Genomic DNA, 18,993 nt, shown 5'->3' with positions numbered 1-18,993 from the left:
TATAAGAGGTGAATATTCAGAGGCGGAAGGTGGCCAGTTGTGTTGTTTGATTCCCTTTCCATGGAACTAAATGCGGTTATCTGCAATCCTGATCCCCCTGGTATCCAAACGCAATGTTTCTGAACAGGCACTATTAGAACTAGAAAATGGGGTCCAGGGACGCGGGGACTCACGACCTAACGGAATATTGTTGAAGAAATACAAAGAAGACAACCAAGATAGTAATGATATTGGATCCTATGATCTCCTAGACAGGAAAGTCAGGCGCAAGAACCTAGGCCGAAAATGTATCCCCAGCAGTGGCCTTCGGCGGACTAAGGGAGGAGGTGGGTGGTGAGTGTGGGGAAGAGGAGGTCTCTGTTGTCACCCTAGGTCCCCTTCATTGAAAAAGAACAATGGCCGGGCCTGGGGTTCTTTTTCTGAAAGAGAAACTGCGGGAAAGGCAGAGTTGCTCTTTGTGCCCCAGCCCCTTTAGAGGAGGGGGAGCCATACACACAACCCCCTGACCATTGAGTGGTGTCCACGGGATCTGGACCCCTCAAAGGCTCTCTGGGAGCTTAAAAAAAGAAAAAGAAAAACCCAAGGCGCCGGCCGGGTCGCGGGTAAGGCCCACGCAGCCGCCGGAAGAAACCCGAGCAAAACCGAGAGACCTGACAATTCGCCAGGCGAGGAGGGGGGAGATGAAAACCACACACTCTCACATGGTATGTCCGTCTCCCCCCATCCATTCCAACGTCTGATCACGGCTGATTCTGCTTACGTGTGTATTTCAGATTAAGGATATATTTATTTATTTAATCCTTCAGATCTTCCTATACCACAAAAAGACTCAATTCCTTTCCAAGACGAAGAGTTGATGGAACAAAAAAGGGGGCTCCATTTTAAATCAATGGGGGAAACCATATGACTGTGACCTTGACGTGTGAAGGGGGGAGGGGCGGATAGATTTGGATCCAAACCTTTGGCCTCTCGGTTTCTGGGGCGTCCTGGGCCCTTTCTAACGACACCGACGGAAGGGGGTGGGGGGCATATTTTCAAACGTTGCCATCAGCAGTTCATTCGCTAAAGTTGGGAACTTGGTATTTTCATATTACGTGAAATACATGATTTAATTATACTCCAAAAACAAATTAAGGACAGGCCTTCTACACAAATTGGAGGCAGCTAAATGCTCTTTTGTGCCTGCAGCCCTCGGGTTGTTAAAGAGGCTGCTGATGCATGAGAAGTAAGTGACTGATTTAACTCATTGGGATGCAGGAAGCGACCTGCCCTCTTTTGAAAAAAAAACGAGAGAGAGAGCGAGAGAGAGAGAGAGAGAGAGAGAGAGAGAGAGAGAGAGAGAGAGAGAGAGACTGACTTCGGGCTGGAGAAGAGAAGAGCAAGGGAGGGGAGAGGAGAAAAAAGAAGGGGGAGAGACAGAGAGAGAGAGAGAGAGAGAGAGAGAGAGAGAGAGAGAGAGAGAGAGAGAGAGAGAGAAGCGCAGAGGGAGGGAGGCGGGGAGGGAAACCAAACCCCGCTTTACTGCGTTGAAAGCTTCTGAATTTCAAGCAGAAAGTAGAAGGAGCCCCACACGGCAGTGAGCGTCTTTCCTTGGGCTGCGTGTGCAGAGCGTAGACAATGAAAATCTCCATCCCCCTCCCCCATCCCCGCTAGGCGACAAGATTTTTGTTTTCGTTCCTTCTCAACGGTGGAAGATATGCAAAATCAAATATAGAGAGATGTGTACGTATTTTTTAAACTAACAAACCAAACCGGCTGAGACGCGGATTATCCAAACGCGCACCCGCTGTAAGTATAATCTTTTCCTGCGTTTGCCCGGCTCTGTGTCGCTGGCTGGGTTGGGAGTGTTCGCTTTGTGAGTCGGGGCGCTGGTGGAGTTGGGGTGTTTTTATTCACAAGGGCTTCCTCAAAGCTTGCCCTTTCTGCACGTGAGCGGGTTTAGTGTGTCGCCCGTTGTGGGAGTACAGAACAGGGCACTGGCTGTCTTGGATGCGGCGACTCGGAGTAGCGGGCGGGGGACGGCGGGAGGCGCCGAGTCAAGGGGTTCCCGCGTTGCGAGCATCCTTGAGAGCGCCCGTCCTGCTCTGAGCTGCAAGGTTGGTTCCAGGCACTGGAAGGAAATCAGGTCACGGAGATCTCTATGCTCTCGGACTCCCAGATGTGCAAGAGAGACGGGAATGGGACTGGAGGAAGAGACCTGAGGAGGAGGGAGGGGAAGCGAGCACCCCTGGCCTAGAGTCCGGGGCCACTACGGGCCAAGCTCCTCCGTTAGCAGGGCTTAGTCTCGCCGGGGTTAGCTCGCTAGCTAGCTAACATCGCGCCTTCGTTGGGTCTTTTATCTACATCTCAAATAAAGGATCTTCTTGAGACAGGGCTGAGTGAGGGTGGGAGAGTGTGTCTCTCGGAGCGCCCAGGCAGGAGAAAGTGTGGTTCTGGGGGAGGTATTTTTTGGCCTCTTGAAATATGTGCAAGAATTTCGCGGGCCCACGCTTTCTTTGTGTGCCCGGCAGCGCCAAGCGCTTTGTGCTTCCCAAGGAGAAAATGGCGAGTTCTATTGTGTTTAGGCCATTTTCTTCCGGTACCAGGATTTTCCCAAGTTCTGAACACTTCTTTGGAAAGTAGCTTTCTCGTGCCCAGAAAAGTGTGAAGTTCGGCCCCGTGGCCTGGCATGGGTACCGACCTCAGTTTAGACGACAGCCTGTTTTCTTATCGTTGGGATACTTGTATCAAAACAAAAATATGACCAATTTCTGCAGGTCGGTGCCCTTCAAAGATACGCAAGGAATCCCAAATATTCGGACAATAAGAGACTCTGTGTGTGTGTGTGTGTGTGTGTGTGTGTGTGTGTGTGTATACTTTTCCTAATATTCTGAAGGAAAAAATAAAAGACAGAAGACAATTAAATGTTTGGAGGGAGAAGGGAAGTTTTTTCTTTATTCTTTCACCCCTTGGAGGAAACCCCAGGAGAGGTTAAATGTTACTCTGCCAGGTCAGTCTTTTGTTTTTTAAACCGAAGGTAAAATGTTATTTTGGACAGAAGGAATTATTAAGTAGCCTTTACTAGACCATATGCCTTCTTTGCTTCACTAGAAAAAGCTACAAAGTGTTGGAGAAGAGATTCATTTGAATGTTCTTAGTGCTTAAATATGTGTGTTATATATCCATGTGTTTACATCTATCTGTGGAGAGAGGTTTGCCTTTTTTACTTATTCTGTCATTTTTCTAAAAATGTCTGCATTTTGTTAAACCATATGTAAAAGTGGACAAGGGTGACTATACAAGGATTGTCGATGTGACTTTTCTGAAAGCAAAAAAAAAAAAGGAATTACAGATTGAAAAATACTATTACTTACTACAATGCTTTGGACCCCAAAATGGGCTGATAATTTTGTCAGCTCAAAAATAATGAAATGCTAACTTTCCCCATCTGCTTTCTGTACTCTCGATTTGGTGGCACATATAGAAAAAAATGAAAAGAACTGGAATGGCAGAGAGAATTTAAAGCTGATAGCTGTTTCCCCCTTTCACATTATCTTAAAATGTTAGGGCATCAAATTGGTAGAGAAGCATTGTGATTTACATTTTTCAAAATGCACTAGCATCTCCCTTCATGTGGATCAAGACCATGGACAGCGAACTAATATTAACTCATGGAGGGAAAAGGTCTCTAGTAAAATTTTGGGGGAGCAGAATGGAAGTTTTCATCCAAAACATGTTAGGAGACAAAAATAATCCTTATGATTTTGAGAAGGAATTAGACTCCTTTAAAGTGCGGTATTTCAAACGTATTCCAATCAAGTTTCAAAGAAACAATGATTTATATACCCTATCTCAAATACTATATATTCTTTATCCAATTGAAATAAAATGAGGTCTACCTTTTTGTGTCTGATAAATAACAAATTTAAATCCATCCATTTAAGATGTGGGCTGTTTCTTATAAGGCCTTGAAGCAGAGTGAGGGTAGAGAAATTTTACTGTTTGAGGCTGGCATTAGCTGAATGACACTAGAGCAAATTAAATTGATTTTTATCAGTGACTGAATTTCTAAATGCATAGAATTGGAAAAATTAAATGCCACTTTGATAGACAGGGATAATATGAATGGAGATATAATCCAGCTACTGCTTCCTTCTACTTCTGTTTAGGCACTGCAGTCTATAACCAACAGTGCAGTGTTGTGGGCAAACATTTTTTTTTTCTAAGAAAGTCACAGATTTTTTAATATATACCGATTTGATTTGGGGCACAGGATTGGTTCAGTATGGCTCTGTGTCAGAGATCAATTTATTTTGTGTCATACATTGTTTGAATTGCCTTTATTCCCTTACAGAACTGAACTTCATTTAAAACCATTTCATTTGTGGATTACATAACACATTCAAAATTGCTCATTTAAATTTCCAATTTCATGTATCTTTGGCATATTTCATAACCTGACTTCAGTGTGACTTACAAAGGCCTGGGAAATCAAATACGGCAAAAGTAATACGCAGGTTCAAGAAATTAAAAGAGTTCATATCTAAAATCAAATTTTAAACCAACATTAAAGAGAGTTTATGCTTTATAAATTAATTAATTCTTGATCTTTATTCATTGGATTTGGCTGTAGAATGAAACTGCAGCTATCAGAATGTACCGATTCTTAACATTAGAATGTACAGATTCTTAACATGCTTTGGACACACACTCTATTTTTTTTCTTTTTACAACATCTTCAAAGCACTTGCAAGAAAATACAATGATCAGGACCATGGTGAGGTCTCTGGTGTTTGTCCAATGGTGGCCCAAGGCTCTGGTTGGGACGCAGAGTTCGGTAGTTGGGAGACGGTCATTGTTTAGTAAGACACATTCGTCCGGAATGGCATTTGTGATAAAATTAAGCATCAACCTTGGCCTGGGGAAAGGATGGCGGAATGGCGAGAAGAAGAGATACAGATAAGCCCTGTTTCTGCTGCTTGCGCACATAATTAAGAGGCCGCCCCTCATCTGGAAGGTGGGCTCTGTCCAGCCTAAGGTGCTTATTTTGCTGTTACTTGGCCAATCGTATGAGCAAACAAGAGCCCAAGAGCTTAGAATTAGAGATCTAGATGAGCTGTACAGAAGGCATGGGTTCTTGTCTCCATGTTAGGGAGAGGCAACCAGGAATGGTGACTTTGGCTTGCTTTGAGCGAACCTGACTATTGAGGCAGGGCTGTGAGGGAAGGGCTGGAGAGACTGGTGGCACGACGTCCCGGGGGCTGTCTTTGAGACACAGTGTTGTCGCCGGAGGTGTAGGCAAGGGCAGGCACTCGCCCTTTGCTGTACCCAGGCGCAGCTCTTGGGGGCTGAGCGCCTTCTGCGGCTCTTTGGTTTCAAGGACACAGCGAGCTGCTCAGGACTTTGGGAGCCAACATCTGTCTGACTGGTGACGTCAGCAGCCCGTGTAATCCTCTTGTGCTGAAGGCAGATGCCTTATTTGTTTGGCTGGAGCGAGCCATTAATCCCTAATTCTGGATCAGCAAGCGAGGGGGAAAGACCGGACCGCTCCGACCCACCCCCTCCCCACCCCCACCTCCCTTCCTAAAGCACCTTATACCACCGAAGCCTCTCAGCCTCCTCTTTCCTCCGTGAACGCGCTGAGCAGCGATTGAAAGCACTTTGGTCCTCTGCAGGTTTGAGCAGGGCTAGTACTGGTCTTTCTCCTTCGGATTTCTCGGGCTGTGTGTATATGTAATTCTTTCTCTTATCGATCGTTTCGATTTTCTTGCTGCAGCTTGCTGGTCTTGCAGTTTGCAGGGTCCTAAGCCAAGAAGGGGTGGAGATTGGAGAGTGCGGATCCTGAGTGTTGTCTGAGAGAAGGGGTGAGGCAGGGGAAAGGGGGCACAGGATGCGGGGACAGCTGGACTGCACCAGAGGACCATCTGCGGACCCATTTTGACGGTTACTGCTCCCAAAATCTCTTCTCTGGCGGCGGTGGTGCCGCAGCGTCTGGCCCCACCTCGAGGCTTCTGCAGCAGGGTACCTGCGCGCACCGCCACCGCGCCGCCCCCCGGGCTGCGCGCCCCAGCTTCGTGCACTGCCGGCCCCACCGCGCCTGACTGAAGCCTGGGGACCTAGGTCGTGGCCCACCGGCTGGGGTTCCATCCTACAGTCACCTTATCTCTCTCCCCTGCTCCCTCCCTCTTCCGGTCCCTTCACCCCAGCCTTTCTCCTGCTCTTGCCTCCCTTTCTAATTCTACGCTGTGATTCTGTTTTTCAGGGGCGTGTTCTGGGTCTCAGCGCTAGACCGGCTCTAGGCGCTTTCTCCAGCCGCAGCCGGGCTCTACGCCTCCCGGAGGACGCGGTGGCGGAGGATCCCCTCTTCCTCAGGCGCTGGAGCCGGAGCGGGCCTTTCCCTAGGGCCGACTGCGCTGTAGGGGACGCTGCGAAAAGAGCCGCTGCGGCCGCCGCCTCCCGCCCGCTGCGCAGAGCGCTCCGCCAGTAGAGGTCAACTCCCCTCACCCCTTCCTCTCTCCTGCTCGCCCTCCCTCGGCCTGGCCCAGGTTCCGCCAGTCTCCAGACTCTGGCCGCTGCCTGAGGAGTGCGCGTCCGCTGCGCTGCTCTGAACCGTAACCCCACGCCGGGCCCAGCCCCGAGCTTCGTGCTCCGGGGCAGTGGGGAAGCCTTAGCGATCAGCCTTTACTCTCTGCAGCAAAGCCGTAGCCAGACCAGATGGGCCGCCCAGATCTCTCGGGACTAGGCAGGTGCGCTTGAGTTAATTTTTCCGCATTACAAAGAAAGATGACCCAGCCCGCCCTTGGACTCTCCTCTCTTCCCTAAATCTCCCAACCAAAACCGCGGTAACCTTATCAGAGGACACAGAGGCCAGGCATATCTGCGTGTCTATCTTACACACACGTATGATTATCTTACCCTTTACGTGCTAGATCTCATCCCTACAGCAGGAAATGATTGGCAAAGCTTTCTGCATCAGAACATGCCATGGCGTGGCCCTTAAAACCTGCCATTCTTGACAAGTGACTTAGAAGAGATGCTGGGCGAACCAACCTGGTTAATTGCCTTCAGTAAAATAACACAATTACGAAATTAGAACTGTACCAGAGGGATAATGAACTTCGATCCACACCATCATTTGAGAACTAGATTTAGAGGCGTACGTATGTTTTTAGGTGTGCTGTAAATGGCATGCAGATATATGCATATGTACATGCAGACATGCATCGTCTACACGTCCATCGAACAGCCTAATTAGCAGTGGCTCTGGCAGCTGTGGCAGGAGGCGAGCAGAGACAGGAGCCGAGCTTCTGAGTTACGACTCTAGGGGAGTCGCGGGGACTCACACCTCCGGGGAGGGGGAAGGGCAGGAGAAGTGTGGTATTCACTCGCAGGGGGTCAGTTACTTTCCGGATCAAGATGAGACTCTGCCCTCCGTGTTCACAGCGGACCTTGATTTAATGTCATACAATTAAGGCACGCGGTGAATGCCAAGAGCGGAGCCTACGGCTGCATTTGGACACCAGAACACCTCAGGGTATGACGGGAATCGGCAATGGCAAGGAGATTTGAGGGGTAGTAAAGCGACCCCTCCTTTGCGGCATAGAGACACTCAATCTGATTCCAGAACCAACCCAGTATTCCGTAAGCAAAAGGATCACAGTTTTCAGTAAGAGCTCCGAAATCCGCAGGCAAATCCCCAAGGGGGATTTTAGGGGAGCTTCAGTGACAGCTGTCAGGAGAGCAGTAGTTTCTGTTTGCACAAATATTCTAGAGAGTTGAAGCATTTAGAAAGCAGTGGTCCTTTCAAGAGCAGGTAGTGTGATCCTTTGCAATTCTGGGCCAAGCTGCGGTAACAAAACCGGAGAGAGAGAGAGAGAGAGAGAGAGAGAGAGAGAGAGAGAGAGAGAGAGAGAGAGAGAGAGAGAGAGAGAATAACATTAAATGGAGCCCTCACCACATTGTGCAGGAAACCTCAAATAGCTCAGCTCCTTGGGGAAGCTCGGAACCACCACCATTACCACCACCACCTCCCTTTTCCCTTTCTCTTCCCAGTTTCCTGGGAGTGGGCCTAGCCTGGCTTTAAAAAGCCTGGATAATTATTTTTGTTTGTTTCGGCATTGTCGCAATGGCCAAATCAGTCAAAGGACTAGGACAGGGTAAAAGCCCAGGCCAGAAACTTTAGGAGGACTCGGTAAATTAATTTATTTGGAAGCCAATGAACTGGACTTGGTTAAGGTAGGAGTTCCGCACCACGGCCTAGGAGCCACAGACAAACCCAGGCTGAGAAAGCGAGCCTTGATGGATGTCTTTGTTCTGCCTGGGCCTGCAGGGGCCGGGAACAAAGCAGAGGCGCTAAGAGGATTCACTAAAGTGGCCGCGCCCTCAGCGCCGGCCGCTGTCCGCGGTGCTGACCACGGCCCCTGCTCTCTGCAATTTAACCAAAACGCAATAGGACCGTCCCGCCCCTACCCAAAAGCTAACAAGATATTAGGAGATTTGCGAAAGAAAAACTAAAAGCAGGGAAACTGTCGCATACAGCAAAACCTAATATTTACCGAAATAGTGCACTTGAGCTGTTCCACACTTGGCTTGTGCTTCTCGGGCTTCACGTAGTTTATACATATACAGTTAGTGGATGTATATTGGGGGGGGGGGGGGTCAGATTATTCAGGCTGAAACCCGAATCTAAGCAATGGGCGGGACTTGCAAGGAAGAAAAGGAGAATGGAGTCTCTATTTTTTTTCCTTTCTTAAGTCAGCTATCTTAAAACTTACAAACGTGAGGTCCTCAGCTACGCAGTTTAGCAATGCTGGTGTGTTCACCAAGGGACTCGCAACGGACTCAAGTGTGGGCCTCGAGACACACCAGGAAGAGTTGGGAGGGGGACTGACTAGGTGAGACCAGACTGGAGTCCACCCAGCCTGCCTCCTGGGGCCAGGCTCACGGCAGGGCAGTCTTCCTAGGTAGGGCCAGAGCGTGAGCTCCGCCGACCGCTTTGGTACGCGGAGCTTGCTTCACGCTTCCTGGCCGGCGGGAGGCACTGCAGGGCCTGGAGGCCTGAAAACCGCACTGCGGAAAAAACGACCGTAGCATCCTCCTCCTCATAGCTTGGGAAGGTGGAAAAAGGCAGGGTGGTTTACTAAATCGCAGGCAATGAAGATTCGCCTTAGGAGCCTAGGGTCGTATGGGTCAGTGCTAATATATTCAATAAATCTTTAAATCTCTCAGCCTATTTCTTTATCCTAACCTAAATATTGACAGCATTATGTATAAATAATAAAAAAGTAAATGCCCTAACTAAATAATGAACCAAAGAAGAGAGAGATTGAGAGAGAGAGAGAGAGAGAGAGAGAGAGAGAGAGAGAGAGAGAGAGAGAGAGAAAAGGGAAACGAGAAATCAATCTGTAGTCAGCCTGGGCTCTCAAAAGGAATTGTTACCTGTTTGCTTGCATTTGTTTATAAATTCACAAATGTAAACGGTGTTAAAATTAGACACAGATTAAACAGTCCAAATTGGGCAATGGAGGCAGCAATACTAATTTTCATCCAGATAATAGAAATAGGCCATAAATGGGTTATACATTCATCAGTTTCGTCTTTCACACCTGAATGATGGAGAATGATGATTCAGAAAATAAAGCCTATACCCTCACAATACCCTCAGCCAGATATATCTTCGTCCCCTCCCTCAGGATAGATGTTATTTGTCCTTCTATATTAAAACTGTGAGTTTGTTCTTTCATATCCATTGATAACTTAGGTTTGCGTTTCATTTTGTACAATTTTGTACAATTTGGGAGGGAGTAGGTAAAACACACTGGAAAAAAGAGGGCTACTAGAATGATAAAAGGAAAGGGTTGCGGCGTAATCTTCTTGTGACTGTTAAAGGCAGTCACTGGACACTGAAATGGATTTAAAGCATTACACATTAGCGTGGAAGCTTAGATTTCCTTCCAGTATTTGTGCAACTGCTCTGATCTCCTGCATTCACATCCCCTGGGATAGTTCATGAAAGAACAACGGTCCAAGGCTACAAAATATTCTTGGGTTATGTTATAATTCGTGTGACATAATAGGAGCTCACATAATCTCCCTCACCCGAATCCTTCCTGTTTAAGGACAGTCTAAACTTGTCCTCCAAAAAGCTTAATCAGTTTTTTAAAATTACTTTCTAAATAGAAATAAAATACATTCTGTGAAAGAGAGGAGGTTTTAAAAATACCACTTAGATAAGGAACACACAATTTAGTAATCCGCTTGCCGTGATTAAATCTAGAGTGGTTATTGATCCGCAATATTTCTAGATTTTAAGACTATTTTCTATTTCTCTTAAAAATAATCATCCGCTTTAATGTCCATTGCCAATTTCCCTCCTATGAAATTCTATGCTCAGCATTTTTGCAATAAATCAATCAAGGCTTCGTCATTGGAGAATTTCGGTGCTGCGTGCCGTGGGGGCCCTTTGACAATCACAACGTTCATTTAGTAGTCTGAAATTAAAGCTTCTTGGAATAACTTAGGAACAGCTTGACACTTTCAGATACTCAACGACAACCCTCCAGGGAAATAGTATGTTTCCTTCCTGGGAACAAGATGCTAGCGCAGTGCCCCAGGAGGTATCCGGTGTCAACAATACCAGGGCGCCCTCTGCTGCCTGTAAGAAGCAGGACCTCAGTTACAAAAGCCAGATGGCAATGAGTCAAAATAAGCGGTGAAAACATTAAGCTTTTAGAAACATTTAATCTGTGAAATTTAAAAGCTCTTATCACATTGTACTTTTGAAGAGGCCACCCGATTCTGAGCATTCTTTGTATAATTTCCTTCTATTCTGAAACGTAATGAAAAGTCAATGTTTTTTAGTTTTCAGTCTGTCAAATTATTTCTGTAGGTACATTTCTGCACCCTTTCTCAAATTTTATATGGAAATACGAAATTGCAAACCAGGCTGAAAAACCTTTATTTTGAATAAATGAGTAAAAAATATTTCCTAGTTTCTCCAGATAACTAAGATCTAAAAAAAGAAAAACAAAGATCAGCACAAGTTGTTTAACTTTGTCTAAAGATAATTTTTTAAAAATTAAGGACCAAGGTAAAGAATTGTTTTCTTGTTTTTACAGTTAACACAGATTTTTCTCAGGCTTTAAGTTTGGGAATAAGAAAGTGAGCTATGCTTGAGGAAGAAGTTGAAACTTTTGCTTCGCACTAATATGTATACCCTTTTTAACCTTGATATCTTTGTAATGAGTTGATATCCATACTTAACTTGCAAAAATCTCTTTAGCAGAGAACCCACTCTGAGTAGAAGTGATCAGATATGGTCCCAGCATAGGCAAACTCATAAGAAGCGTACTTACATTAAAAATGAGATTTTCAGTACGAAACAATCTCTTCACAAAAGAAATGGAGATTTTTAAAAAGGTTAAAAATCCTTTTGAATTTTGATGTATTATAGGGTTTATATTGAATCAAAATGTACTTTGTATTAATTCAATATTGTGAATTTCAAGATTACACACATCTTTGCCATGAAGACTATTGTTGAATATATCAATGCTAATACAATAAAATATTTCTATTAATAATGTGGTTGTTAAATAAATCTTATAAAAATAAAATTATGTTTATAGTATGGTGTCAGGATGAAAGCTATCTAATATCACTCATTTTAATCTCAGTTTTTAAATTAAAATTCTTATAAGGATATTAAACTATAAGGTTGCCGAGAATAATAAGCTAAAATTTAAAAATTATGATTTTATAACTTGCTATAATAGAAAAAGTCTTGATTAAATATTAACCTAAGTTAAAAATTTGGCCAAATATGTAAATTTCCATATACCTGTAGGTACATTTGTCTTCTGAAATCTACTTCAAAAAATTTGTTTGCAAATGTATGCCCTAACTGAGATAAAGAAAATCGTTAGAACATTTATATTTTCATCCTAAACATTCTTTTAAAAATATTATTTTTCTTTTTGCTTAACTTCAATTTCTTTCTAAATCAATACATATTTTACCCAGGAGAGAATGAACACAGTGACATATTTTACTACATATCTAAAAGTTATAATAAATTTAAAACCAACCTTCTAAGTAAATAAAATTCAGGATACATATTGAAACATTTTTTTCTATTTTAAAAACCGTTTGCTCTATTAAAAAGAAAAATAAAAACTGAAGAGAATTAACTGAAAGCTCAGATGTCCAAGAAATGCAGCCCAAAGGGAAAAGCATGCACCAATATTTGCCCTTCAAATTTGTATGTAAGAGTTTTTAATCTCTCTGTATTTTATATTTATACAGGGGTGATATATTGTAACTGAAACACTTGTCCTAACTTCTTCTGGCTATTTAGAATCCATGGAAGCATTCAGTTCTATAAACAATATATTTATGGGAAGCACTAATACAATGACAAAAGCAACTAGCTACTGATACTTTTATTTAAAAATTAACCACACAACAATTGTGTCATAATTTATATCCATTCTCAGATGAAATTAAGATAGAATTTAATGCTTGTGGATAACAAAAATAAAAGCTCTTTAGAGTAGAAAGGACAGGTTTTTCGCAAACTCTTGGTAGTTTTTCAATCCAGTATTCAGACTCAGCTGTCAGTGCAATTTTCATCAGCTGCTATTAAGTAACTAGTACAATATATAAATATGGCTGAGTACAAATTAAAAATATAATGCTTTAAGATGCAATAAAATTGGAATGTCAAGAAATTAGAATTTATTATTTTTTAGAAGATTGATAGTTGCAAAGTTTAAGGAAAATATTTCCATTGAAGAACGAATAGCCAGGAAAGTAAAAAAAAATCCAGTATTGGAAGCAGAAGATACTACCAAGGCACAATAGGGTGAACTAGAAAAAATTAAGTCTGTGATACACGTAGAAAGAACTAAGAAGATATTGGACTTCAATTTTGGTTTTAATAATTCAGTAGAAAATATTTATGTAGAAAATTCTTAAGGAATTACTAGATATTATCTCAGAGTGTTTCTTCATTGGCATGCATTGTAATTTTGATCTTGTCATGTTAAAGAAACTCAGAAAATAAGTAGGAAATTACGTTAGCAAAATATTACTTTATTATTCAACTCTTATCCCATGAATTGAAAGGCAGAATTGTGTTTTTCCTTTCCCAGTTCTTGGTCAACATTTTTCTAATTATACAGAAAGAATTAATTTGAATATAAGAGTATATATGGCATACATAATGTAATTATTATAATACAGCATATGTTGGGCAAAACAGTGATATGTGAAAAAGACACTTGGTTTCACAAATCGTTCCTCACTGATGTCAGTGTTCTACGTAGTAGACACAATATATTTAGACAGATAGGATACTTAATTGGAACCCAATTGCAATGCTTTTTAGGAGTTCCCAACAGGCAATGTTAGTATAAGGAGTGTGGCTGACATACTAAATACTAAGAATCTTGGCCAAGGTCAATTTAAAGGGTATAAAGTTCGGGCTGCTATGAAAACATTAAGTGGAGAAAGGTATTCTCTTGACCAGAGCTGTGTAGTGTCAATTTTCCAGATCAGAGGAACTTCTCTCTTTTCTGGATGTCTTGGCCTGACTTTACTCTCAGTTCCCAGAACTAGGTTACAGTAGTTGTCCATTTTAATTGTCCTGACAATAAGAGATAATCAAATAGAGACTGGCTGCAGCACTCCAAGAATATATTCTTCAATACGTGATTTTTACAACATGGATATATTTAAAAGAAAGGATTCTTATTCTTTGAAAGATTTATTTTAATCTAATTTTTCAATTCGGAATGCACAGATATTTATAAGTGCCCAGTAAGCATCAGGCAGTCGTGTTAGTTGGGTGGGAGAAAAAGTTGTGGTGAGTGTGTATCTACAGACATACATATGGAGAGAAAAGCTAGTAATAATGAATATCTATCTTAGAAATTATGGTTAACATTTAAAACATGATTGTGGAAAAAAATAAAATCAACTTTAGCTGTGGTCTGAACCCATCTCTCCTGCAGTTACCTTCTTAAAATCAGCTAATCAACATGGTAAAACCCCATGGTACAAGATAATTCTTAATAAAGAAACATTAAAAAATTGGCAGTTCTTGCAGACTCCATCCTCCTGCTGTTGTTATTGCAATAATTTTCTGCAGTAATTAACATTTTCTAAATCCATGATACACTTTCAATGAAGAAAAGAATTCTACATTATTTCCACCTCTCTCTCTCAGCTTCCTCTTATCCAAATTGAATGATGGAACCCAGCAAGGTAAGTTTTTAGACCAATAACAATGAACACACACTTTAGTCATTAGATGTGAGACCCAAACTTATACTACAGAATTTTACACACACACACACACACACACACACACACACACACACACACAGAGGGTGACAAAAAATGTCTACACATTTTAAGAAATGAAAAAACTGTATTAAAATTGTAATAATGTATACCAATAACGAAAGATGAATACAAGTCACGTGTGACTTCTGCAATTACAAGAGGTGCTCAAAGTGGTTACCATCAGCGTAACTTTGTTTTTTCCTTTTTTAAAATGTGTATGCAATTTTTTTTCGCACCCTCTGTATATTAAAGAATTTGAATTGACTTTTATTGTAACTTTTCCGTCTTGTCATGATAAACACCTAAATTCTCCTGGATTTCCAATGATAAAAACATGTCTGTTCATTCATTTAATCACTGATTAATTACTAGGTGCAAGGCACTGTTCCGTGTTGAGTATTTAATGATGAATGAAACAGATATGATTTCTATCCTTATGGAGTTTATGGTCTTATCCAGAAACTTGTCCCACTGTTGAACTTTCTACTCCCATAAACATTCTTCCTATAATTTAAGTCTTTTTATCTTTAAGTGCTTCTATTCCAACCATTGGAATTTTCTTAGTGATAAAAGCAGATTTGTGTTTTATGTTTCTAGGATAAACAGGCCAATACATTTACATTCCCCTTGTAGATCCCATGTCTCTCCCTCCTTGGTAACAATGAATGCTTTTACTGTCCCCTTTCAAATTTGGAGATCAATTGAGCAAAATATTAATATAAGCTGACCTAATGTTGATTAGAAAACTTCTGTCTCAATTGTGTTTTACCTGTCATGCTTGAAGTTGGTATTTACATTATTATATAGTATTATTATACTTATTTCCAGTTTGTCACAGATTTTGACTTCCCATGTATTTTTCACTGCACATATGTAGCCCTATACTCTGTAATTTGGTGCTTATCCTTTATTTATATTTCTGATGAACTGTAGCTCTGTTCCTGTTCTTTTCTTCCTTTTTATATTTGTTTTTTAAATTTTATTTGAATGAGCTATTCCTTCAATGATCAAGATTCTTCTCAATTTTTATGCTATATTTCTATAGGGCTTGTAAATGTAACTAACTTATATCAAACAGTCAGGTGGTTTTGTTAGATTAACAGTGCCCACCAAATCTGATTATTAAGCCGGTCGTAATAACATCACCAAATCACTCATGACCTCATTGTTTCAAACGTTTCACATAAACGTCAAATCAACTAATCATTCAAAAGTCTATTCAAAAATACTGCCACCCATGTAGTTTTCAAGCTATCCTTTAATTAGCTGTGAAATGTTTAGATTTATGGTTCCAGGGAACGTGGTGATAACTATCTCCCCAGTTTTTTGCTCACAACTGTTGGTTATCACTTTGGCAAAGTCTTTGAAAATGGCCAGGTGTCTGCCAGATTTTTCAAGGCAATGACAGTTGTTATGGGTATTAAAGAAGTAAAGAGCTTTTCCTATGTGTTCTGATTATTCAACTGATCGAAAGATTTGAGGGTAGGCACTCTCCCACTGTGGGATGCAGTTGGTAGACTATGGTACACCATGTAAATAGTTAATGTGCTGGCATTGGAATCTGAAGACCTGTGTTTTAGGCTGAGCTCTGACTTTAACTGGTTGAGTAATTTGGATTTCTTTCTTTCACTGGATGTCAGTTTTATGTGAACTTGATCAGTGACTCTCCAAATTAGGCAGTCAGAACTACTTGGGGAGTTAGTTCATAAATTTAGGTTTTTAGGTCCCATCCTCAGAGATTCAGTTTCAGCAGGTCTGGGACACATTTAAATAAGCACCACAGCTGGTTCTGATGCAATTGGTCTACATTTTGAGAAACTCTGGACCAGTTCTTTCAAGTATCTTTCCAGCTTTAAAATTTCTGGCTATGAATTAAAGGAAATTAACAATTCTAAAGTAGTGGATCTGATCACTGAATAAGCAGATCCAGAAAGAATTTATATATTTGGGACATCTTAGTTATGACATGGAGAGTGCGTAAGTCTGGATTCTTCAAGAAGAAGATGACAAATGGAATTAAATGTGCAATGTTTTTATTAGGCAAAATAAATATCTATGTGGGAAAGTAGTGGGGGAGTGGGTAAGTTGTGTGAGCTGGCTAAAATTGATCACATGGCCATGAAGACAACTGGAATCTTCCAAGTATCTGAAGTTGAAAAGAATAATAGATCTGGTGAACAGTAATGCTCACCAAAATAAGACTTCTTGCAAACAAGGTCACTTGGATATACTGGCTGACCACCCCATCTCTAAGGGTCCTGGAGTTCAAGAATCTACTGTGGCTGAAATAGATAGAACCTGTCTTCAGATGCTTTTTGCAATTTTGAAGGCAGTGAGGTAGATAGGGCTTAAACAGGGAGCCAAATATTCTTTTAGCATAAAATAGGCTCTTTCTCTGAATTGCTGTGTGATTTTAGATATCCACTTTACCTTCCTGGGCCCTTGTTTTCTCCTTTAAAAATGAAAGGTTAAAATTAGATGTCTAGGTTACGTTTCAGAATTGAATTAACTCTAATAATAACCGCAACAATAATAGCAATAGAAATGTGATATAATCTGATATATGTACAGCAAACTGCTGAGGAAAGCTCTTCATACTCCCTTTACACGTAGAAAATCAGGAGTATTTCTCTAAGACTGGATACGGAGGGTCCTGGGTTTCTCTCAGTGTATTCATGAATGTTTTGTGAATAAAGGGCTCCAGAGACATCTAGGGGAATGTGCCTGGCACGCAGGCATTGCTCCCCTATCCTTTGAAAGGATTACACTGAGAGGTGTTCTGCAGAGCTCCCCATAGGATTCTGGCAGGATCAAGCCCATTACATGACCAACTCACAAACGCGCTCTTGGATGGCTTTTCCCTCGTTCCCGTTGTCTCCTTATCTGCCCCGACCCGCACTCCATTCCCTGACTTTACTCTCCAAATAAACTGCCTGTCTACAAAAATCCCTGCCAGACTCAGCGCTTCCGGAAGGGAACCCAGGTTTCCACAGCAGAGTAACCTCAGCCACACAAGAGCATGTAGGATCAAAGATGGCAAGAGATGTAAACACTGTTAGGGCCAACCCTTATCCAGTGTATGACGCCACTGTCCACTCAGTTTCTACATCTCAAAAGTTAGAAAAGACTCTTCATAAGACGATCTGGACCCTGTCCAGCTACAGCGTAAGTGAAGCAAGAAGCTAGTTTCTGGGAATGTGGAGATCGTAATACAGGCAGGAAGCCTGCAGTTAAGGACTCTGAGAAACGCCAAAACTCCGATTCAGGTTTCCATCTCTCTGGCTGTGGTGAACAATCAGGGGAAAAGCACGGAAAGGCATCCAGGTTCCTGCAATGCTGTAATGCAATTCTGTACGTTGCACGCGTTAATTTGATAATTCATAACGTGCACCAGTGAGAAAAAGAATAAAACACTTCCTAAAACGTATCAATGCCTCTAAACTCCAGTGTTAGTAAAGAGAGAAATAAATAATAGTTCTCAAGTACAGCCTGTATGTACCCCACGGTGCTTTCTGAACTAGCAGGGACACATACACTGGTTACGGGCTGATGCTGTACCAACTTCAGAGGAAAGCAGGTGGGCTGCATTGAGAGCAGCCAGGCTACACTGAGGAAGAAGAAAAACCGAAGCACATTGAGATGGCACACAGAGAGATGTATCACCTACAAAAGGCTGAGAACGAGTAGGAAATCCGACACTGGCTGCTAAGTGCATTAGCTTCCACTTAGATAGATGTGCATGAAACTTAATAAATGATTTTTGATCTATCTGGGGAGACAGTCTTTAACAAGGCATTTATTTAATGCAGTGGGAATATGTTCTTAATAAATGAGAGTATAATCAGCAGATTTGAGATTAATTGGATCTTGTTGGAATGGTGTATATCCTTTAGCATTTGATTTACACTTAATTATAAGGCATGGTATAAATGCTATATAATTTAATGCATAATACTTATCTCTATATATCAAACTTTCACAACGTGGTTCTATCTTCAGGAGAAAGTTCTATTAGCCTTTGTTATAGAAGGCTAGTACACAATGATTTCTTATTGAAATAGCTATACTTCATTTAAAATTTTCACCAACTGCTCAGTTAATTAACACAACATGCAGTATCTGGACCCAAAAGGGGCTGTGGATTCTTTAGAAGGCTGTTCAAAGTCTAGTGTGCATGAGTTTGCCATTAGACTCTCACCTGTGACAGCAGCAACAACAAAAACCCACAGCCAGATATTTTCTTTTTAAATAATCTTCCCTGTTATTCATTTTCCTATTTCCATTAAGATATGAGAATATTAAAAGAGGATGTGACCCCAATCCATTAATATATTTAACTCAATAATACATGGTAATTAATTCAATAACTAGGAAACCAGCTTCCAAGTGAATCATAAATGCATATTCTTACATGTTTCTGCCTTTGGGAATCATCACTTTTTCATGATGCTCAAAAGCAAAAGGGTTGGTAGCAAGTCACATACGTGTGTATGACACTTCCTCTTTGAGCATTCCCAGGGTCTAAACAATGGGTGAGCACATTATCTCTCAGATTGAAAATAATTCATCCTAATATCTACTATATGTTTCACAAATCGATTACTAATGACATAATGCAGTTATTGATAAACTGTGTCCTCTAAGAAGTATAGTTTTAAAATTCTACAA

At 41.6% G+C, this 18,993-nt stretch overlaps 1 long non-coding RNA gene across 1 annotated transcript; it reads left to right on the top strand.

Moving 5' to 3' along the window:
- The first annotated feature begins 1,439 nt into the window (after positions 1-1,439).
- Positions 1,440-18,190, top strand: LOC141568486 (uncharacterized). Its single transcript, XR_012491652.2, has 2 exons — positions 1,440-1,788; positions 6,242-18,190. It is a non-coding gene; the product is annotated as an uncharacterized LOC141568486 (long non-coding RNA).
- The last annotated feature ends 803 nt before the right edge of the window (positions 18,191-18,993 follow it).

Source organism: Rhinolophus sinicus, chromosome 7 (assembly GCF_057876585.1).
Source record: "Rhinolophus sinicus isolate RSI-liver-muscle chromosome 7, RSI-T2T, whole genome shotgun sequence".
In the NCBI taxonomy this organism is placed as follows: Eukaryota; Metazoa; Chordata; class Mammalia; order Chiroptera; family Rhinolophidae; genus Rhinolophus; species Rhinolophus sinicus.
This window is presented reverse-complemented; position numbering and strand designations above follow the sequence as displayed.